This window comes from Ambystoma mexicanum, chromosome 1p, assembly GCF_040938575.1.
Source record: "Ambystoma mexicanum isolate Mex_15411 chromosome 1p, UKY_AmexF1_1, whole genome shotgun sequence".
NCBI classification, from domain to species: domain Eukaryota; kingdom Metazoa; phylum Chordata; class Amphibia; order Caudata; family Ambystomatidae; genus Ambystoma; species Ambystoma mexicanum.
Window position 1 is genome coordinate 952,660,550 of NC_090921.1, and position 23,745 is coordinate 952,684,294.

General features: G+C 44.6%; 1 protein-coding gene across 1 annotated transcript in view; it reads left to right on the top strand.

Annotated features, from left to right (window-relative positions):
- The window catches only part of LOC138582224 (ankyrin and armadillo repeat-containing protein-like), a 551,079-nt gene that overhangs the window by 10,287 nt on the left and 517,047 nt on the right, over positions 1-23,745 (top strand). The gene's annotated exons all lie outside the window — the stretch shown is intronic.

Sequence of the window (23,745 nt, forward strand, 5' to 3'; positions counted from 1 at the left end):
TGTTTGCTACACTCACTACTCCGGAATATTCATCAATAGCCACAACATGAATCTGGGGCACTACAAGCGCTGATGAGTGCAGGATGGTAAGATAACAAATACTGTTCCACTGTGGCAGGAGATTCATACATGATCTGGTTCCACAAGACCAATAATAGTCCTTCAACACTGCAGAACCCATTCGCATCTTTGGCAAATCCATTTGCATCCTGTATTTTCCCTATATGTACTGTGCTGTTATTTTTAAATCATAACGACAGTGCCTTAATTTTATGTTTATGCAATGGCTCTTTATCACCATCAAACCAAATGCGCAAATTAGCATACCGGCCCAATCAGCAAGACACTTCCTGTTCAGAAATGTAACCATTTCTTCTGCTAGCCCAACCATTACTTCTGCAAGGCAACTCATCACTCCTCCTGTCCAACCTGATTTTTCAAAAACTCTCATCAATATTTGCATTTGAGGCCTGATCCAACCCCACAGAACCACTGCTCCTGTGACAGTAGTACATTTCTTTTCTTTGTGTCGTTGTTGAGATATCTTTCGCCTATGTGGACCATACAAGGTAGATTTAACTACTGTGGGCCTCATCACGACTTTGGCGGTAACTCTTAAATCCGGCGGTAACGCTATTACCGCCAGATTTAAGGGACCGCCAAATCAGGACTTCGGCGGATTTCGCCCCAGCTCTTATGAGCCCAATGGGGAATGGGGCATTCCCGAATGGGCTCAATGGGGAATGGGGATTAACATTACCGCAGAACTCATGATCCGGCACTATTAGCGCCAGGGAGTTCGGCGGTAGGGCTAATACCGCCAGCGGTATATTACCGCCGGCGTTACCGGCCAAGTCATGATGAGGCCCACATGTGTGTTTGCCATCCTCACTTTCAATGTGCCTTTGTTCCTTGATATTATTATGTGCAAAAGTGTGCCAATAATCATTATTATCTACCCATTTCATATAGGCCCAGTGGCCGTGAAACAGTCCTCTCGTTCTACAAAATGCGAGATGGACCATGCAGTGTGCTGTGTCAACCGGTACTTCCTGTGCTACAAACAACCTGGAGGCACCCGTGGCATGAGGAATGAGAGAGCAAACGTAACAACTCTCATTCGATCTCTCTCTTCCCACCTCCCACATGTGGCCCTACCAGGCGTTCTCCAATTATCATTGAAATCAATCATACTTATTTATTAAAAATAGTTCTTCATCATGTGTCTCTCTTTTTGTTCATACAGCTCTTCAAATTTTATTTGCAACTTTACTTATATCTTTTACATCTTTATTTTGTATATTTCTACTATACTCTAAACAAAGAAAGGAAAGAGAAAACATGAAAGCTATATCACATACTACTAGCAATGGCAGCGTTTTCTCTTTAAAAAAAAATGGCGTCTCCCAAAATATGGAGCATTAATGTATAAGTCTGTGCTCACCTCTGGTCGAACAATATTTAAAAAATGCATGGCACTCAAGGGTCCATGTCCTCCTCTTCTTCTTCTTTCTCCTGGTCATTGGACAGGGTGGCTCTGCTGGTGCTCTTCGTGACGCCGCTGAGGTGGAGCCATGCCCTTCTTCCTCTGACCTTCACAGACAATTTAGTAGCCCACTGTACTTTGTAAGGTCCTAGATATTGTGGGCCAATTCACTTTCTAAGAACATCTTTTATCAGAACCCTACAACCAGGGTACAGTTGTAAGGGTGGTGGTATCTGGGTTGTTGGATTTGTATCTTCTCCTTTACTTCTGATCATTATGGCAGTACCCCCTTGTTGCAGCTTCACCTGGCGGTATATAAACTTCAAAGCATCAGTCGTGTTAAGATATGCATGACACTCATCACCCAAAACAGTGGCTGTACTATGGGCCTCAAACTTGCTGCATACAACAACAAGGGCAACATTCATTTGTCTGCCAGTAACCAGTACATGTGGGGTGGGGTGATGGTTGGAACCTGGCTGATTGCATCAGGCAAAAAGAGCCAAAGGCAGGCAACATATCCATTTTATGTATAATTGAGTGTGCAACTTAGCAATGAGTTATTTTAGCATGCCGTTGAGGCGTTCTACCACACCATTCTCCTGGAGGTGATAAATGCAATATAATTAGTGCTTTATGCCCAATAAGGTGGCAATTCCTTTAAATAGATAATTTGCAAAGTTCTGTCCATTATCAGATCGTAAGATGTCACACACTCCCCAGTGGAAAAAACATCTCATATACAAGGAATTTTGCATCTGACTTATAGTCTGGATAAGCACATGGACCTGCCTCTCTCCAGCGTGAAAAAGGGCAAACCACAGCAATCATATACCGATAACCATTACATCATTGTGTCATATCAACATAATCAATATGGAGATGCCTAAGTGCCCCTGAAGGGTGGGGTAATATTGCCTTCACCATCCTCAATGTATGCCCTGCAGTAAATTGATGACAAACTGCACAATTAACAATAAAATCCAGAACCGCTCATGCAAATTGGGAACAAACCAGTGCTCATGCCGCTCTGATGCTATAAACTCTCTTGACACATGCACAGGATAGTGACACTGTTCTAATGCTACCATCAACAGTTCTAATGGCATTGCAGGCTTTCCCATGCTGTTTTGCTGCCACAATACACCTCTAAGGGACAAAGAACAGCCCCTCTTAGTCACTAATTCCTGCTCTTCTTGTGGCGCGCATCCTTTAAGTTCTATAATTTCTGTCTGGTAATAATACATGATACGGTTCTGCTATGTCCTTCTTATTTTCTTTCTCACATTTGCTAGCATTACTAATTCTAACATTTCTGTTAAATACGCTGCTTCTTTGGCCACCATCTCTGCTGTGTCATTGCCACATGCTATTATGTCAGTACCATTAGAGTGGGCGGAACACTTCACCACTGCCACTGATTTAGGCAGTGTGAGTGTGTCAATCAATTCAGACAATAGTGTGACACATTGCACTGGCGTACCATCTGATCACTGGAACCCCATTTGTTTCCAGCAGGACAACCTGAATGTACAGTGGATGTGACGTATGCTGAATGAGAGTAGATCGTAACTTCCAGGTCTGCATAGTGTTTTAATACTATCATTACTGCCACTACTTTTGCTGCTTGTGCAGAGTAGTGCAGAGGCAATCTGCTTCTCACTTCTACCTCAAGGTCCCCATCCTTACTATGGACCACTGATGCACCCATATGTCTCAATCCAGTGCTCTGATCAATCATTCATGAACTGTCAAGGAATTCAATCTCTTCCACCTCAAGTTTGATTTCATTAACCTGGGGTATGCCATCATGTGCATCAGTGTATTTGGAACAGGCATGTGCATGATTGCCTTCCTGTACTGGTTAGGCGATAAAAACTGCTGGGTTCACAATGCGCCATCTTACAATTTTAATTGTGGGATTGGCTATAATCACCTTTTAGCTGAATGCTCGCTGTGTTGACAACGGTTTCTGTAAAATTGTAAACAGGGCGTGCTCTACATACAGTGTCACTGCACGGCCCATTGTTATTGGCACAGATTTTTGAATAGCAAAAGCTGCTGAAGTCAATGCTCACATGGGGAATACCCCTACATCAATAGATCTAACAATCCACTATGATTCGCTACGGTTTTTCCTGTGTGAGGACAGCCATCATCAGATACCTATTCAAACCAGAGAACAATAAAAGCTCTGCTGCATAATCTGGTATCGCCAAAATGGGGGCATGTGTGATTGCATATTTCAGTTCATTAAATGCTTCAACCATCACTTCTGTCCATCTAAATGCATCTTGCTCTTTCTGTGCCTCCTTTAACCCTTTCAAAAGTGGTCTGATATATGTGGCGCAGTCAAACACCCTGTATCAACAATAGTTGCACAATCCTATAAATTGCTGCATTTCCTTCACGGTGGCTGGGCAGGATGTATTATGTATTGCTTCTGCTCTTTATGATATCACTTTCCTTCCTTCTGTGGATATTATTTGTCCCAAATAAATTACTTCTTTCTGACAATTTTGCACTTTTTACTTTTCTACTTTATATCCCTTTTCTGCCAATAACGTTTGGAGCATCACTGAATCTTTCCGACATTGCTGTTCTGTGGTGCTGCACACCAACAGATCATCAACATTTTGCATTATCATGCACAGTGTCTGTATATTTGCCAAATCCTTCTGTAACACTCCATTAAACACACTGGGGATTCCAAATAGCCCTATGGTAATCTGGTGTGCGGAAATTCGTTCCCTCTGTAAGTAAACAAGGTGAGATATTGTGAGTCTGGAAGCAAAAGAATGGAAAAGAATGCATTTTTCAAATCAATTACTGTAATAACGGAGGCATTAATAGGTATGACGCACAAAATTGTAGCTGGGTTCGGGACAATCAGGAACTCTGCTGTCTCAATGTTGTTCAAGGAGCGTGAATCTTGTATGAATCTCCACGACACCCCATTTGATTTTTTGACTGGGTATACAGCCTTGTTACATGGGGATTCTGATGGCACTATTGTGCCTTGCTGAAGCAGAACAGCTATGTCTCATATATTCCTTCATTTGCCTCTCTTGACATCGAACACTGCTTTACTCGGGGTAACATTGCCCCCTTCTTCAGTGTTATTCTAACTGCTCCTATGCTTTTAAGGAGACCTACATCATGGGGGTTAGTAAATGATTGGGGTGTGCTTACACATTCTTGCGTAAGTTTATGTCAATATAATTTTTATGAACTCAAAACGTTCTTCACAAGAAAAATTCCAGTAATGATTTATGTGTAAAATTCTTCATTTGTGCTTTGCCTTTTTCAAATCCGGGCCTTTATGTAATATTGTACACGGTGCGTAGATGATTATATCATGCTGTTCATAATTATATGGGCTCAATCCCACCTCAAAATTATCTGTTTCCTGCCTCAAGTGTCATGTAGTACAATTTAGGTCGCGAGGTACAACTTATGGATATCAACCAAAAAAGTCCCTCAACCTCAAATCATGGGGGTTACTAGCCCATAATTTTCTGGACACTTTCTCAAACTCTTGCTAACAATATGGTGATAGTTCATTAGTCAATAATATATTTTGGGTGACCTCTCTGTATAAAACTTTCAATTGATATGAGATGCTTGTATGAAAAATAAACTAATTGTCACTATCTTCATCTTGTAACAACTGTTTGTCAGTGATGTCAGTAATTAGCAGCACTGGGACACTTGCTAAAACTGTGTACTAACCAATGCATTCTTCATCTGTTGCATGCAAAATTACTTTGTCATCCCTTGCAATTACAGCTTCTACATGCACTGTAATCACAGTGTCTTTTCACACTGTTAACACTGCTGGCCTGAACAAATATTCTGTGGGCAATCTTGACACTTTATCTTTTACCCTGGAGACCCAGCCTAACAAAACCTGTATTCCACAAGGAAACAATTCTGCAGTGAATGGGGCACTCCTCTCATAACTCTTTGGCCACAAAATGATTGAATACATCTTTTAGCATGCAAATAATAAATGCCTAGTGTAGAACATACTATACCCTTTTCTGTGAATTAAATGGTCATGTTCAACTTCTGCATTACATCTCTACCTAGTATATTCACTGGTGTGCTTTGTAAATATTGCAAGGGTACTGCCAGTGTACGTGTCTCAATTGTAACCAGTAAGTCTTCTGTAAAAAGGAACCAAAAATAACCTAGCCCCAGAAAATCCATGTCCATCCATAATCATGTCTGACAACGGAAATTCCCCCTCTGTGACACACGGCCTGGTCGCCTTTGTGTCTGCCAAGAAAGAGAATGCCCTATTCCCTATCCTCATTCCCACCCTCGGTTTCTCTTCATGGTCTGGAGTTACTGATAGTACTGGACAGGTGTGAACCCTCTGTGGACTGTCCTATTGTGGATACATGCTCGTGCCTGTAGATAGGAAGGGGATCCCTCCCATTACTGCGGCTCCTCCAAAGTGCAGTGCCACCCTGACTGGTATCACATTTTTGGCCCACTGTTGTGGTGTCTGTTACATTTGTGGTTGTAAGAAGCTCAGTTGTTGTGGTTGAACTTGGGGCTGTGTCTATTGCTGTGTATAATCAATGTATGACATCTGCTGTGCTAGCGGTGCATCATAAGAACATTGGGCCTGCTGCTGTGGGGTAGCATTTGCTGCCCTACCTCTGTAACCTCGAGGCACCAACCCATATGATGCCATCTCTCTGTTGCTGCATCTTCTTGCATAATGTCCTATCATCCTACATGTCCAACATTGTCCTCCTACATTCCCAAAGCCACGAAATGGAGGTCTCCTATGTCAAATCCTCCTCCATATGCCTGTGAAAATCCTCTTCCTCTTCCTCTCTGCAAGCTCCCTCACCCTCTGTGATAATACATCTGTCCTCCTCTTCCATTAAATCCAATGGGTCCTTGCTGCTGATAACTCTGCTGATATTGTTCCTCTCCAGCGTTTGTAATCGCCACTGCTTCTTCGGCTATTCTCGACAATGTCTTTTGTACTATCTTTGCTTCTTCACTCACTCTGTCTTCTCCTTTCTTTCTTTCCTTCTCCTGTTTCATCCTACAATAATAGACAAAATTCAATTTCATTTCGGGCTATGGTTTCATCTCTATACCTACTACCTTTCATAATTGTGCTTGCACGCTGCCAGGAAAGCCCTGGTATACAATGTGATAAAACACAGAAATATTCTGGTCCCAAAGCTGTCTTTTTCTAAGTGCAACTGTTCTTCCCTCTCTTCAGTATACTGCATTGGGTCCTCATATGTTTTCATTTTCCGCGTCATCAGTCATCATGTCTGGTGTATCTGAGTACATTACTCCTTCCACATGTTTACCCTACGATTATTAAATGGCGATCCATTGTGCTGATTGCTATTTTCCGTACCCCTGCATATCTTGCCTTTCTTCACAGCTCATCTGCTTGATCTCTTACTATAGAAGCAAATAAACTCTTTATGTTCCCCACTGCTAGAGTGATTCCTGCTGATCTCTTCTCTAGTTTGTGAATTCATTTGCCCGCTCCTGCTGTTAGGGATGGCCATTTAGCTAATAAAATTTCCTTATCTGTCTGGGGCCACGGGATGTACTGAAACATTCCCACCCCCTTCTGTTACAAGGGAAGCTGTGTGCCCCATTTCATGCTCGTGTGCACACTCTTTACTATTTTCCCTCTCGGCATGACTATACAACCTGGCAGGCATCAAAGCCTGTTTCTGTATAATGATTCTCTTTTTTGCATTTACTAGGGATGCAGGAAATGGAGGCCCTGTTAGGCCTTCTTCGTCCATTTGCTGGTCATCGCCCTGATGCTAATAAATTCATCCTCATCCTCCTCCCATTCTTCCTCCTTTTCCCCAAACACTCAGTCATAATCAACGCTGACGGGGTGCACCGCACTTGGAGCAATATCCCTACTTCTTTGTTCACTTAATCTATGTGGCATGCTCAGCCGGTCCTCCCTTTGCCGCTGTGCACTTGCTTCTAGTGGCAGTCTCACTTGGGGGTCTTAGAGAGCTCTACTGTCAATCTTAAACATTATCTGTCTCACTCTCCGTGCTGTCTCTGTTTGCTGTCCCTCTCTTCTTGCTTGCCTCTCTCTAACTCCTTCCTTGCCGCGCCCACCTGCTCTTCTAAATGTCGCTGCATGTCATTCTCTACCTGCAATGCAAGAGTCATTTGTTTGTCCTCTTTTATCTGTCCTGTCCACCTGTCATTGTCTTCATCAGGAGTACAAATCAGGGATTGGTATATCCTGCTGCTGACTGACTGTTATGGTAACTCTCTGGGCACGGTCGGGGCTGGAGAGAATTGCAGAGGAGGAGGAGTAGTTGGCGGTACGCATATTTCATTGCACTTTGTAACACTACAATCATCTTTGCTTCCCTCCTTTTCCTCAAACATCTTCCACAGTTCAAGAATACCTATTCTATTTTTTAGTTTCTTCTGCTTATCTGTGGCAGCCAAGTGTGTTTACATGGGTTGCAAATTTTCCTTCATCTGTGTTCCCTCATTGTACTATGGCCCAAACATTTTACCTGCTGTTTTTTTTACCCATTTCAAATGACACTTAACTGTTTTGGGGGAGTGATTTGTACATATGGACCAGTGGGGTATCCATCATACACAATATTATATTTTACTTTTCAATTTCATTAACCAATGCTGTTCCAGCAGCGTTTGCCACCTTATTTAATTTCACCAATCACCCGCCCAACTTTTATTATACATCCCAGAGCCCTTTAAACTACAATTTCAATTCAACCCTCACCCTTTCCAACCCATCTATACATTGCCACAAACATCGACTATCCTCAACATAAAAATCCTATCCTACCACAATACAACAAACAACTACACACAATTAAAACACCAATGCTATACAACCAAATCCTCTCCTCATATATGGGACCATCCAACACTACACAGTTGTCTTTCCTTAATACAAAATTCTAAATATTCATTATTTCTACTTCTACAACCACGTGGTCTCTCCGGATCACATCAGCAGGATATTACTCCATAGTTCACCAGAAATATCACTTTTTTCCACTTCTTCTTGGCCACACTTAAACAACAAATCATACATCTGTACACAGCTCTCATTCTGCATGCGTGGGCATACTCATGTCCCAGGATTTCAAGGTCCTCCGACACCAAATCTCCTTCAACTGCCTGCACTCCCCTGGGTCCAGCGTGCTCACTCACTAGATCGGGCAGGACTCTCACTGAACTTAGTGCCTGCCAACCTCTTTGTTTGTGTGCACAGATACCGGTCTCGTTGGGCCAACACCCCTATCAAATGATTGCAGCTAGGAGCCTTTGACCCATCCAAGGACTCTAAAAAACTTGCTGGTGCCTGCAAGTGTAAACTCACTCCCAACAATCCACACTAACCAAAATAAAGCACAGTGCACCAAGAAACCAGATTTATTGATACAGTCGGCCGGAAGAAGGTCCGCAGATCTTCTCAATTCATTTCCTGTCAACCCAGGGGTTGTAAACTAATGCAAATCACATCATCATAATCATAAAAAAGAAAAATTAACAAGATCCCATTGGCTGCTACACTAAATTACATATATTACCCTATACATTTCTGCTCTTGATTGGACAGTCCTTATCTTTAACCTTGCCCAGGGTCCATCCCATTATGCAAGACATTATATACCTGGCATTATCTGACTGCGTTCTCATTGGTTGGCACCACAAACTGCTGACACTATTACAACTCTTGTGTCAGTTACTGCTGTGACCTTGGATGTTGCATTCATCCACAATGGCAATTTTACTGGCATTAAGAGCAAAGCCAAAGTAAATGTTCCTACTTGAGGATACTGTCATGGGCACAGCCAGCATGAACATGTTTTGCTGATGATGCACAGCATTATTCATGGCATTAAGAGAAAAGCCAAAGTGAATGATCTCATGTGGGTATACTGGCCTATAAGGGGCACAATCTGCTCTCTCTGCTGCCGTTCACCGTGGTAAGTAGTTCATCGTTTGCTGCCCACTTTTGAAATCTGCCAGGTGCCCCAGCCCAAAACCAGGACTCATTGCAGCCCCCAACCCCTGATCTCCCTCCTGCAGCCCTCGTTCACTCTCTGCTTCCTGGTTTCACGATTGGCCCTTGGACCATGTGCATTGGGTCTGTAGACCTGTAGCAGCATCGAGTCCCTCTCTCTGCTGCCATTCACTCTGGTGAGTAGTCCATCGTTTGCTGCCCACTTTTGAAATCTGTCCGGTGCCCCTAGCCCAAAACCCCGACTCGTTGCAGCCCCCAGCCCCTGATCTCCCTCCCGCAGCCCTTGCTCGCTCCCCGCTTCCTGGATTAAGCGCATCCCGCCTTCCGACCCGCCCACCGTGCCATGATTGGCCCTAGGAACGTGTACATTGGGTCTGTAGACCCGTAGCATCATCAAGTCCCTCTCTCTGCTGCCGTTAAACCTGGTGAGTAGTCCATCGTTTGCTGCCCACTTTTGAAATCTGTCCGGTGCCCCTAGTCCAAAACTCCGACTCATTGCAGCCCCAGCCCCTGATCTCCCTCCCGCAACCCTCGCTCGCTCCCCGCTTCCTGGTTTCACCACCTCCCGACCTGCCCACTGCGCCCTGATTGGTCCTTTGGCCATGTTACCCAGGCCATTACTGACCTTTCCAGGGCAGGCCCCTGCCCGTGCAGCCCTGCAACGAAGGGCCCAAGACAAAGGGCGGATCCAACAAGGCGGCTCCAGATCGTATCTGCAGGTATCCGCAGGAGAAGCAAAGAAGCCAGTAGCCTGCCATCAACCAGAGCCAACCAAAAAGTAAGTTTGGCAAGGGTGAGGACTGAAGCAATTACTTCATGCCAGAAAGCCCTACTACCTTTACTTAATAAACCTTAAACGTTTTAAAGTTATATTGTACTGCCATATATTAGTTTTAAATGATTACTTGTACCCTAACAGCATCACTATATTGGACCTTGCATGTAGACTGTGCTCCCAACATCATCGAGTGTGCCCAATAGTGCCAAAGTTGAACCTACAAAGTCTGCCTAATAGAGTCACTGTGCTAAAGTTGAATTTAGAAAGTCTGCCGAATGGCATCACTGTGCTAAAGTTGAACTTAGAAAGTGTGCCTAATAGCGTCACTGTGTTAAAGTGTTGAGTTGAATTTAGAAAGTGTTCCCAACATCATTGGATGTTCCTAATAGTGTCAAAGTTGAACCTAGAAAGTGTTCCTAATAGTATCACTGTGCTAAAGTTGAATTTAGAAAGTGTGCCTAATAGCATCACTGTGCTAAAGTTGAATTAAGAAAGTGTGCCTAATAGTGTCACTGTGCTAATAGCTACAAAGTTGAACCTACAAAGTGTGCCTAATGGTGTCAGTGTGCTAAAGTTAAATTTAGAAGGTGTCCTTAATAGCATCGCTGTGCTAAAGTTGAATTTAGAAGGTGTGCCTAATAGTGTCACTGTGCTAAAGTGTAGAGTTGAATTTAGAAAGTGTGCCTAATAGTGTCAATGTGTTAAAGTGTTGAGTTGAATTTAGAAAAAGTTCCCAACATCATTGAGTGTGCCTAATAACGTCAAAGTTGAACCTACAAAGTGTGCCTAATAATGTCACTGTGCTAAAGTTGAATTTAGAAAGTGTCCCTAATAGCATCACTGTGCTAAAGTTGAATTTAGAAAGTGTGCCTAATAGTGTCATCTCTAGTGGATGGAGTGGATGGAAAAAGAAGGGAAAGGATGGAACGGATGAATCGGATGGAGTGCATGGAATGGATGGAATGGATGAAACGGATGGAGTGGATGGAAAGGATTGAGTAGATGGAAAGGATGGAGTGGATGGAGCGGATGGAATGGATGGAGTGGATGGAACGATGGAGAGGATGGAACGGATGGAGTGGATGGAGTGGATGGAAAGGATGGAACAGATGGAAAAGGTGGATGGAGTGAATAGAAAGGATAGAGTGAATAGAGTGGATGGAAAGGACAGAGTGGATGGAGTGGATATATCTCTGTATCTCCTATTTATGCTATGTATATGCTATGTACCTGTATCCCCATGTTATCAGTATCACATGATTACCCTATCCATCCTGTCGCTTTATATAAGTATGCCGCTATGTACACCCCCTGTCCTGCTCTCGTGCTTGGTCGCAGGCACTTTACTGATAACCACCATATCACACTTCTACGATTACTCTCTCCTATACACCATCATTCAACTATATAGCTATACTATGAAACATTCGGCCTAGCTGTTCTCATACTAACATGACCCCACAACACCTCATCATCCTAATAAAACACAGCTAGCTGAGCACATTCCGGCTAGCTTAGGTGTCTCCTCAGGCCTAGCGCAGCCAGAACTCAGTCTGGGTGTCCACTCTCCAGACTGAACACATCCAACTGATTTCCTCAGCACCACACCTACCGCTAAGAAGCAGCTATCATGCAACAACCACACCAGCTGCACACATATGCGATGCGCCCACGCACCATACAACACTCTCTCTCTCTACTGACTTGAACTGCGGTTCCCATGGGCGTTCAACCTACCAGCGCTTTGAGGTCATACCAATGACACATAAGGCACTATATAAATGCCAAGTAACATAACATAACATAATGAGCATAGACACCACAGCATGAACATGTTTGTATGAACATGTTTTATTGAAGTGGCAGGCCTTATTACTGACATTATGCACAAACCCAAAGTGAGAGTTCTTACGTGGGATTACTTTCATGGGCACAACCAACATTAACACGTTTTTTTATGTATTTATTTTTTGTGCTTTGGTTTAAAAATAAAGATTTATCATTTAAAAAATCTTTAAAAAAGCATTTGGCATAATTCATAGCAAATAACAATCATAATACATCTACATATCAGCACAAATCGTGTGTCCTATCAAAACAACTAAGCTAATCACTTAACTTCTTTAAAGCAATTTATAAAAACTTAAATTGCTTTTAATAAAAACCACCTAATCTTGTATTTTTTTCTTTTTAAAATCTGGCTTACAAAAGCTAAAACTGCAATAGACAAAGAAGTTTGCTGAGCATTAAGAACCTAAGACCAAAACTGGTCAGTCATTAGAGTAGATTAATTGTGAACAAATGTATCCAACCAATGCAAACAATGCGGCGTCAATGGTTTGCATGTAATTAATACGTGTTTTAAGGTTTCTACCTCTTGGTGGCAAAACCGACATAATCTTTCAGACCGTAGTATTTTATTTCTTGCACCAAAAACCTCCTTTGTTAAAAAATAAATGTAATTTCAATCTTATAAAATCAGCTCTAACATTACGCGAGGGGTAACTAAATAAATAACGAGAAACATATTTAAAAGTTTTCACTTCTGAACCAGAGCAATCACATATATGAAATGTCATAATCTGTGCTCTATTCTGGATTCAGGCATATTCATACCGTTTCTTTTTAACATTTTTCTGGGTGAGTAATCAATTCATCAAGAGTAGAACACATTTTTCAGATGTGCCATAGGATTATTAATAGCATCTAACGCAAAGTCAAACCAAAGTGTGTGTTCTTAGATGGGAATACAAGCGTGGGCACAGCCAGCAAGGACATGGTTTCTCAATATGGCATGCCATAATCAGTGACATTAAGATCAAAGACAAAGTGGGTATTTTTACATGAGGCTAGTGGGAAATATGGACGCAGACAGCATGAACATGTTTCCTAAGGCAGGCCTATCAGACTGACAGTTGGACAGTCACCAGATGGTCATCCTCCCTTCACTCAGGCTCCTTGGTCTCTCTCTCCCGAGTGTCTCTTCATGACCGGGGAGACGACACCGGGCTGGCGTCTTCCTTTTCTTCTCTCCTCGTCTCTCCTGCGCTCGTTTTTCCCCGTGAGTGAAAATTATATATAAAGGACCGGACTGGCCTGTCAGAAACACTGACAGGAACTTGCAAAGGATCTCGAGACCCATCCATCGGTCCAATCCCCTCAGTTCTCTTTTCCCTGTGAGGGAAAATAAAATATAACAGGTTGAACCAGGGGAGTTGCTAGGTCTGGAAGAGACCCGGGCTAAGCTGATGTCGGAACTGTTGGGACTGGGGGCTAGCTAGCCTTTTGGCTGTAGCTCCTGAGATTCTATCCGGGGCTACAACCAAAAGATCAGGGGCTATAGCCCCCTTAGCCCCCCCCTACCAACGCCCCTGGGTTGAACAGGTCTCTGCAGCCCCTGAGGGGCGGCCACAGGGCAGCAGCCCCTGCCGCTTCCCCTCAGATTCTCCTCCTCAGCTCTCTCTGGAAAACAAACGCAGGCTCCCAAAACACTCCGGGCCATACCATTCACTCACCAGCAGGGGAGACAACTGCCCTAAAACTAAACCTCTCCTCAGAATACACCTAACCCCCCTGTTGTGGAATGTGCCACTGCCCTCCATTTGACACACCACCCGCACTGAGAATCCATCATCTCGCAAAATGGATTCACAGCTGTTTATTACATGAACAAACATGGAGAGGGCACAAACACCCCTCCCAATGCAGATAGCATGCATACATTAAACAAATATCCAGAGGGTCTAGCCACGAGGCATAAACAAATCCACTTTAAATGTTCACTGCATAGATATATAAACATGTCAGTGCAATGTTATTTTCATTCATTTTTTTCTTCTTTTCTGTAACATTTCGTATACCATACATATGAGAGCAACCAGATTCCTGACTATAGCAAACCCTGAATGAAGTACAGGGTTACCTCTGTAAAAAGTATTCCATGTGCACCGTAATGAATGTTGCCAAGCGCACCCAGTCACCAGACAAATTTAATGCATTAGCTTCCATTAGTGCTGCTCATTTTTTCCGTGAGCACAATCTCAAAATCAAACCTTTCTTGGGATGCCATACCAACTTCATGCTCACGGAGGGTAACTCACAATGATGGGAAAAAACCTGTAAACATTAGATTGCCCCTCTGCTATCCCATACCTCACTAAACCAAAATCATCAAAGAAAAAATATTACAGCTGCGTTTCTTCAAAGCATTTTCCACAAGACACAGAGTGGGAGAAAATGGAGCAGTTTTTGAAAAGAGGGGAATAAATATTAACCTGAAGGGCAACCAAACGAGCATAGGATTTATTCGGATGTAAGAGCGAACTCAGTGTAAAACGATAGGTGCTTGTGTAGTCGTTTAGAACATGATGTAATAAATAGGGGGAAGGGTCGATGGCAGGTGGCTGATTCATCAGGCATCGGTCTAAGGTACAGGTCACTAGATGGGCAAGAGTTGGTGCCCACTGATTCTTTTCCTGGCCCGGTCCTTCATGCAATGTAGGGCTCGCAGATAAAATGAACACTGTGCCTCTGCTCTGCTTCTAAGCACCCTCCCTGGAGAGCAAGATTACCTGTGAGCTATGCCCCTCTCTGGGCCCACTGAGAGCTCACCCTTTGCTCTTCCACTCCTTCCAGCTCCTCTAGGCACTCACCCCCACATCCGACCCCACAAAAACAGCGAGGGAAGAGTAACTTCATCCATCCAGACAATACCATGCCCAGATAGCTTGTCTCTGGAGGATAGCGCAGGGGCAACGTGCTCGCCTTGAAAGCAAAACGACACAGAGCAACACAGGTTCCATCCCCAGGTCCGTGCTTAGAAACCTCTGGGTATTAAGTGCGTTATAAATAACCTACCATATCATATTATATGCCAACCCACACTGAACTGATTTGGGGAAGACCTATCGTTCTACCTTACCTTACCAGTCCTTTGTCTAGAATGACTTCTCCTTTAACAACATGTCGATACTACTGAGACATCTACAGAACTCCAATGCGCCTCTTCCTTGACTTCACCTGCACCTTGCTTTCACAGCACTGAGCCATCGATGAAGGTGACAGATGCTGATCTACACTGACTTGCAGGGGCACGGGCACCTCAGCAGTGAGACCTTCACTGTGCTTTAAGAATAACGTTGTCTACTCTCACCACATTGTATTGGTAGGCGTGGCCTATTAAGATAGCGGACAGGTTGGTTGTGTCTTCTGTAGCCAACAGTATCACCTGCATGTTCTCATGTTCCAATCCTGAATACTTTCTTTAAAAATGGTGATATCTTTGCTTGCTTTAATTCCTGGGGGGATGCAGGGGCCAATGCTGTATGAGCTCAGGATTAGTCTGCCTGCCGACCCCCCTCCCTCCTGAAATGCAATACTAAGAAAGCTTTAAAAAAAAAAAGGATTCAGGACAAATCTAAAAAGACACTCTTTGAAACAGGTGTTCCCACTTGTTTATTGCTCCACCAGGGTGAAAGAGGGCCTCCTGCAGTCGCAGAGACTGCAAAACTGCAACCTGATGGGTTCCTGTTGTCTAGGCTTTCTTCTGGATGGAGACTGCACTCCTGCCCTTCCCATTGTTCCTTCCTTCACTGATCTGAATGTGCCAAGCCCTGTGAATGATCACTTTACTGTGTGCCCTGCTTTGTCTCGTCTCACCCTTTTACCCCCTTTTGGGGCACTACGAAATAACACTGTTTTGGGGTCGCACAGCACCAATCAATAATAAATACATAAACAACTACATGTCTTACGACATCCTATGAGCCAAAAAGAATTATGAACATTGGGCATAAAATGTACGCATTACACATTTTGTGGCATGAAAGAAACGTGACACTCGGAACATAATAGAATATATGAAACTGTCTGCTATTGTTATCCTTTTTTAGTTTTGGCTATTAGGTGCTGCTAAAGCGCCACCTATAAGCCAAAATTAGCTGCCCATGGCATGCTTAGCACTATCCCAACCACATCCTGTCCCTTCCCGCCCAAAACACATCCTCCGGGGATCTATTCAAGCTAGACCCCCAAGCATTGCCATCAAACTTTGTGCTCGAAATGCCTTCCATTGTTTTTTCAAAAGTGTCTTTTCAAAGTTAATGGGCCTCATTACATGTTTGCTGGTGCGGAAATAAGGGCCAAGTAATAATGTTTTCCGGCACGTTACCACACCAGCAAATTACAAGCTTGCTGCTGGGGGGTGGGGCAGATTTACCTCCAGCCAAGAGTTGGACGTAAGTCAGGCAACCTACCTGCAAAAAGCAGTCAGTATTACCAGCACTGGAATTACCGGCTACACCTCCCGTGGAGGACTCCATGGAATGGGGAGTAACTGCCCTTACTGACACTTGGAATCTGCCAGTAATTCGAGCAGTCCAAGTGTCGGTAACAGTATTATGGTTTGGTGGTATCCTGCCTAATTTACCTTTGTGATACCACCATACCCATAATGCAGCCCAGTGACTTAACTGGAGCTGTAAAAGAGCTACAGGTGTAATAAAACTGTCTTAACCAGTTCTGCCTTCAGCAACTCGATTTATAAGTACGATGCATGTCCTTCACTGAGGTCCTGTTAAACATAAACATTGGCAAAGCCAACAGTTTTGGCTTGTGTGTAAGTATTAGGGTTTGGCCAGACCGTGCTTTTATAAGCTCAGGTTCGTGCACAATGAGGCAGTTGCTACCATCAATGGCCAGTTAGTACCAATATGGCAGTGCCTGGCAAATGCCTTTCCGATGCCTATACAAAAGCCAAAGCTGTTGGTATTGCCATGCTTGTTTAGTTTCTGGTATTGGGTGAGCTAAAGTGCCACGTACATGACAGAACTATTGCATTAGAATACAGCTAGGGAGAAATGTCATATGAGGAGAGACACAAAGCTTATAGGTGTTGTTGGTTATTTACCCACCCATTGACTGCCCATGGGCATGCTAATTCCGGTGGCCATTGCCACCCACTTCCTGCCCTCCCTGCCCAAAACATATCCTCTTTTAATCTCTTTAGGCTAGCTTTATCAGGCCTTATTTATTAATTTTATTTATTGGATGGATATTTGTATGGCGCCTGTACAACAAGTGGTGTTTCAAGGCGCCACATGACAAAAAGGGGGCGGCAAGGGAGAAAGATACAATAACGGTCCTACTAGGCCTTGTGACATTTGCACATGCAACTGCAGAACCAGAAGTGTGAGGGAGGGGTAAGGGGGAAGTGCCGGTCTGAGCAAAAACAAAGTGCTAAGGGGAGGACAAGAGGGAAAGTGCAGGGAATGCACTTTTAAAAAGCAGCTCAAGACGTATAGGTTATTTGATGATGATACTGAGTAATTTCTTTCTCTTCTTCATGCTCTTGTTTTGTGACTTTCCCGGCTTCTTGCTCCTTATGTTTTTATGTTGTGTTTTTTATGTTATGTTTCTTGTCCTTGTGAGCGCTCTGAGGCCCTTGGGCGATTTAGCGCTTTACAAAAACCAATATAGATAGATAGATAGATAGATAGATAGATAGATAGATAGATAGATAGATAGATAGATAGATAGAATGCAGGTAAGTGAAAGGAAAGGGGGTGGACTAGGGGGGCCTGGGGCCCTGTAGTACTCAGAGGGAACCAGGCAGCCAGTTACTGAGGCAGAAGAAGGTGTTAGCAGGGGAGGGGGAGAGTGAAGGAGGAGAGGAAAAGGAGGGACTTGAGGGGCTTCTGGAAATTAAGGAGATCCGGCTCAAACCTGAGAGGGGCAGGGAGACAATTCCAGAGGGAGGCTCCTGTGAAGGAGAGACATCTACCCCCACTCTCTGCTTAGAGAAACGTCTGCTTTCAGAGAGTTGGAGCTAGCAGGCTGATGGGCTCTAACAGGGAGGTATTTAGGGAGAGAGAGTTGGATGTAGCGGGTTTCCAGGTCCCAGAAAGCCTTGTGGATGATGCTGAGGGTCTTGAATCTTATATTAGCAGCAACCAGGAGCCAGTGGAGAGAAGCTATGGCTGGAGAAATGCAGTCCTTGGGCTGGAGGCCAGGAATACATCTTGCAGTTCTATTCTGGATTAGTTGAAGGGGTTGAAGGGAGGATGTAGGAAGATTGAGGAAGAGGCTGTTACAGTGGTGAAGCCTAGAGAGGACCAGAGCTCTGGAGACATTGAGTTTCTGGGGTAAAGTGAGGAAAGGGAGAATATCTCTGAGGTGGTGCAACTGATAGTGGGCCGTTTTGGCAAGGTCCGCGATGTAAGGAAAGAAGGCGAGAGAGGAATCAGAGATGATACCTTGGTTTTTTGCCTCACAGGAGGGTGAGGGGAGGAGACCCATAGAGGGCAGCCAGAGGGAGGTAAGGCGGGAGCTGGGGTCCCATTGAAAAGGATCTCAATCTTACTGGTATTAAGACAGAGGTCATTGGCAGCACGCCATGACTGAATTGCAGTCAGAGTCAGGGATGAAAGAGGAGGAAGGGGAGGGAAGCTTGAAGTAGAGCTGCGTGTCATCTGCATAACCCTGGAAGTGGGGAGAGAAGGAAGAGATCAATTGGGCTAAGGGGGCAAGAGAGATGTTGAAAAGCTACGGTGAGAGGATAGAGCCCTAAGGGACCCCGCAGGTCGAGAGTGTGTCAGGGGAGAGAAAAAGGCCCAGTTGAACCTGGAAGGTCGGTTGGAGAGGAAGGAGGTCAACCAGTCCAAGGAGGAGGAAAGATCAAGGAGGATAAGAACGGAAGGAGAGTTAGAGTCAAGATTAGAGAGCAAGTCATCACAGGTGTTCAGTAGAGCAGCTTCCATGCCACTGGCATCTCTGAAGCCAGACTGGTGGTCGTGGAGACACCTGACAGATTCAGTCTGTTGGGTCAGTTGGGAGATGGCAAGCATCTCCGGTAGTTTACCCAGAAAGGGTGATCATTAGCAAGGCAGGAGGGGTCATAAGAGGCTTTTTAAGGAGGGGATGCAAAAAGGAGTGCTTGAGGGGTTGAGGGAAGGAGCAGGAGGCAAAGGAGTGGTTACAGAAATCAGCCAGGGAAGGCACAAGGGAGGCAATGTTGTCCTTGATAGTTCTAGAGGAGCAGAAGAGGAGCTGTTTGGAGGAGACTTTCAAAGAGAGGACTAGTCTAGAGACCTCACCCAGCTCTATGGGAGAGAAGGAGGAGAGATGTAGGGAAGGCAAGGGAGGCATGAGAGCTAGGGGGGGGTTGGGAGTAGAGGAGAGTGAGGGCAGAATGTCCTGGGTTTTGGAAAGGAAGTGCAGGCCGAGAAGTACAAAGGGCCAGGGATGGCAGGGGAGATGTGGAGACTGCAGAGGAATTGGAGAGTCCCTTGCAGATTTTAAACAGTTCAATAGAGTTTTAGTGGCCCCAGAGATGCAGGCTTGGATATGAGTCCTCTTTTTTGAGCGAATGAAAAGTCTTTGTTGCCTTTGAAGCAGGCGACAGGCCAGTTTGTCAGAGGGTGCATCTGATGATCGCCACTTCTGCTCAGCCACTCTGAACTTGTGTTTCAGAGAGGCTAGGTCGGAATCATACCAGGCATTATGCTTGGAGGCAGGCTTCATTCGAACCCTGGTGACAGGGGTAGGGATATCCAGGGTGTTGGTGATAGAAAGGTGAAGATTTGCAAAATTAGTCAGTGTGGGAGTCCATGGCAGGAGTAGGAGGGGAAATGAAGGTTGCAGCAAAAGCAGGCACTGACACTCACTTCATGGGTCGAATGACAGAGGAGACAGGCAGTGCTGGCAGAGGCTTAGCAGGAGGACCTAAGAGATCCAGATGAGAAGACAGGAGGGTTTGGTCAGACAAGAAGGTTGGAGATAGGAATGTCTGAGGAGATGAAAGCATCCAAGGTATGTCCGTCAGAGTGCGTCGGACCGGAGGGATGAATGGTGAGGGAAAGAACGCTGCAGAGGCTCTGGAAGACCCCAGTGGTCACCTCTCAAAAGTCAAGGTGAATATTAAAGTCAGAGGAGAAGTTTGTAGGTAGAGGCAAGAAGAGGTGAGGATAGACCACTCAGAGAGGAAGAGGTCGACTGGACAAGGGGTCCAGTAAATGGTGGCAAGAGTCAGTGAAAGGGTTGGAGAGATGCTGACCCTGCAGACGAGACATTCAAACGAGTGTAGGGCAGAGTGGGAATGATAGAGGCAGGTATCCAGTCAGGAAAGATCAAGGCCACTCCGCCTCCAGACCGGTTAGGCCTGGGCTTGGAGAGGATCTTACAACCCTCAGACAAGAGTATGTCAAAAGCAATGACAGAGCTGGTAGCGAACCATGTCTCAGTGAGGGTGAGAACGTAGAGATCAAAAGTCTTTGAGCAGGTGACAGATATCAGAAGCGTGTTTGACAGCAGAGCGAGAGTTCAAACATTGGGCCTCATTACGAGGCTTGCGCTCCCGTAATGAAGGGGGCGGTACGGGACCGGCCCCCTTCTTTAGGGGAGCGCGGATTACGAGGTTCCCTTTACGGGACCCGGATCAGACATCTGGTAAAACCAGATGTCTTTTCCGGGTCCCGCAAGGGGAAGAGGGAGGTAACAACGGGACACATGTAATGTGCCCGTTCTTACCACCCTCCCCATTGCCATTGAGCCCTATGGGAGCTCAAAAGGGAATGGGTAATGGTTCCTGCAAGGAGGAATTACCGGGTCCTCCTATGTCGGAATGCCCCGATTATTCCTCATTGCAGGAACCCGGTATTGGAGCCCTGTTTGGAGGCAGCCATGGTGCTAATAGCTAATAGAACCATGGCTGCCTCCAAACTCGTAATGAGGCCCATTGTCTTTGAATTGCCTGCCAGTGTTTTTTTCAAAGCAGTCTCCGGAGAGTTAATTACTTAATTTCAGCTGTAATGGCGCTACTGGTGTAATAAAAATGTTTTAACCAGGTCTGCCTTTAGCCACTTGATTTATAAGTACTATTCATGTCCTTCACTGAAGTCTTGTTAAAAACAAGACATTGGCAAAGCCAACAGTTTTCACTTGTGTATAAGTACTAGGTATTTGCCAGGCTCTGTTACTATATGCCCAGGTTCTCCCACCATTTTGCAGCTGCTACCATCGGTGGCCAGTTAATACACCTGCGCCAGTGCCTGGCAATTCCCTTTCCCATGCCCACACAAAAGCCAAAAATGTTGGCATTGTCAATGCTTGTTAAAAATCAGATTGTTCCACATGGATTTAGGAGCACTTTGTCTCCTTATATCAGATTTCACATCTTCTAAAAGAATATTGTGACATATACATGACAGTGATACAAATGTAATAGAACGAATACATAAAGCCCCCATTGGCAAAGGGTATTGGCAGAGTGTGAAGAAAGGTTTACTTAAAATAGAGTAAGATGCATTTGCAAGACAAGACGCATGCGTCTATATTTTCTGCAGCTGGAACCCCGTCTTTTCCTCGCTTAACTTAGGAAACGTATGCGATATTGGTGCGTTCTGAAACAGCTTTGGGCTTGTTTAGAAATTGCCAACTGCACAGGCCCCGTCCTACCCTTCAGCAAAACGCAATCAACGGCAATGGCAAAAGCTGCTTACTCTTTGGGGTGCGCGAAATGGCCCACTTTCGTCCTGCACAAAAATTGGCGTATTCGAGGCAAAATTCACTTGATCCGGCAATTTCGCTTGAAGTGCGTAATCAGCCGTTTTGAAGGTTTTCCCACGCACACTATCGTTTTTTTTTCACAATTTCCTTCGTCAAAACACGAAATGTTGGATGTTTCACCCCTTTAAATTTCGTTTGTTTCGGGACCTAAAAAAGCGACATTTCAGGGAAAAACGAAATTTCAGACCAAAATGAAAATGGCCTAAACATGGGCCAGCGAAACGGAATTGGCGAATATCGGCAATTATGTTTCTCCGGTGGTAATTTCACCCATGCCTACTGTAGGGCTGTAATGGCATGTGGTCAGTTGCCAAGGAGTTGATAGTGTTGACTTCACGTTTGCGGTGCTCATTTTGACTTCACTGTTTAAGCGTTTTTTTCTGCACTGCATATTCACATGTCACATAATTCCACAGTGAGTAAGAGACCCTGTTGTGGGATACTAGGAAATGGAATAAAGTGTTTTGCTTCGATGCCATCTTTATCTGGTTTCTAATTGCAAAACAATGAGCATGCGCAGTTTTAACATTTGAGGGATCTGTCTGTGCTCTTATTCCAGTTTTGAATGTGCTTACATATATATTTATTTATTTATCAGGGCCTGTCTTGAGCACTACATGTCGAATTGCGGTCCCTTCAAGGCCCTGACTTCATGCGTCGGCACAATAGATGTGCACATTTACTACAAACCACATTGAAGGTACATCTCTGACCGGATCCAAGGGCCTGGTGCTGAAGTGCCAGCATTGATCGCCCTTCCTGCAAGATCCCCAGAAAAGTGTACAGAGTGCTGCATACATTCTCCCGCCAATGAAATGCCCACTTTCTTCTCATGCATGTCTCTAGGGCGCGATGGTAACATGTTGCATCACCAAGTCCCTTCCTTATGGTGGCCTGGATTACTCAGTAGCAACTAATGACTCCTAAAGGTAAGAATGACACAATAGAGTGGTGGAACCGGGCCATGCCAAGAATGATGCCAACAAGTGCGTCTGTACTGCTCATGCCAATGCCCACTTTAACATACTGTAAGGACTCACTTCCTGATTGCGATTGGGGCAGTGCTAATCAATGCAACCCGTTCATCTCGCCCGTCACGCAAACGAGGACAGTGTCTCCCCCTTCTGATTTGCAAGTAATCGTAGGGCCCCATTGATCCAGAGGAGCCTAGATATAGTTCCGTTTGCATTTGTCAGGTGGCAGAGTCAGCCATTACACCCTGAAAGACATTCATAGAATATGTTCCATAATTTGCCCTCTTCAGGTTTGCCCAATTTGCCCAAAAATGTCACATCGTTTTATATGAATATGAGGTGGCAACACAGCCACTTGTGCCACTACATAGATCAGAACATTTCATTTAAGACACATACCGGTTATATAAGATGCTTGCCTGCCAGCCCTGGACTTCCAAAACTAAAACCAGCTGAGTGCAGGATTGAGTGCAAGCCATGCCCACTTCAACTGGATGTTGTTGGAGGTTAATGATACCTGATTACTCTGCATGACAACCCCTCGTGCATGACCCTTTGACCAACCTTGACGTGGGTCTTTATTTTGGGGCTACATTAGTCACCTGGTTACATCCAAATAATAGATATTAGTGCCAGTAAAGGATGATTGTTTTGGCAACGCCAATGAGAATGCTTGTAGAACCAATATGGGTCCTTTATATACAAGACGGTCACAGCTGAGGTAAAATCCGTCAAAGTGGAAAGATTATAAGCGGCTCATCACGCATTGTGTACATTTGAAAATGGGGTACTGAGAAGTCCAAGGTGATCTTATCAGAGAATTTCAGTGCATTAACGAGGAAACATTTTCCATTATGTGTTGCTGCTCATGACGCGTGCCGAACCCTCGCTAACCGTATTATTCAGAGTTGCC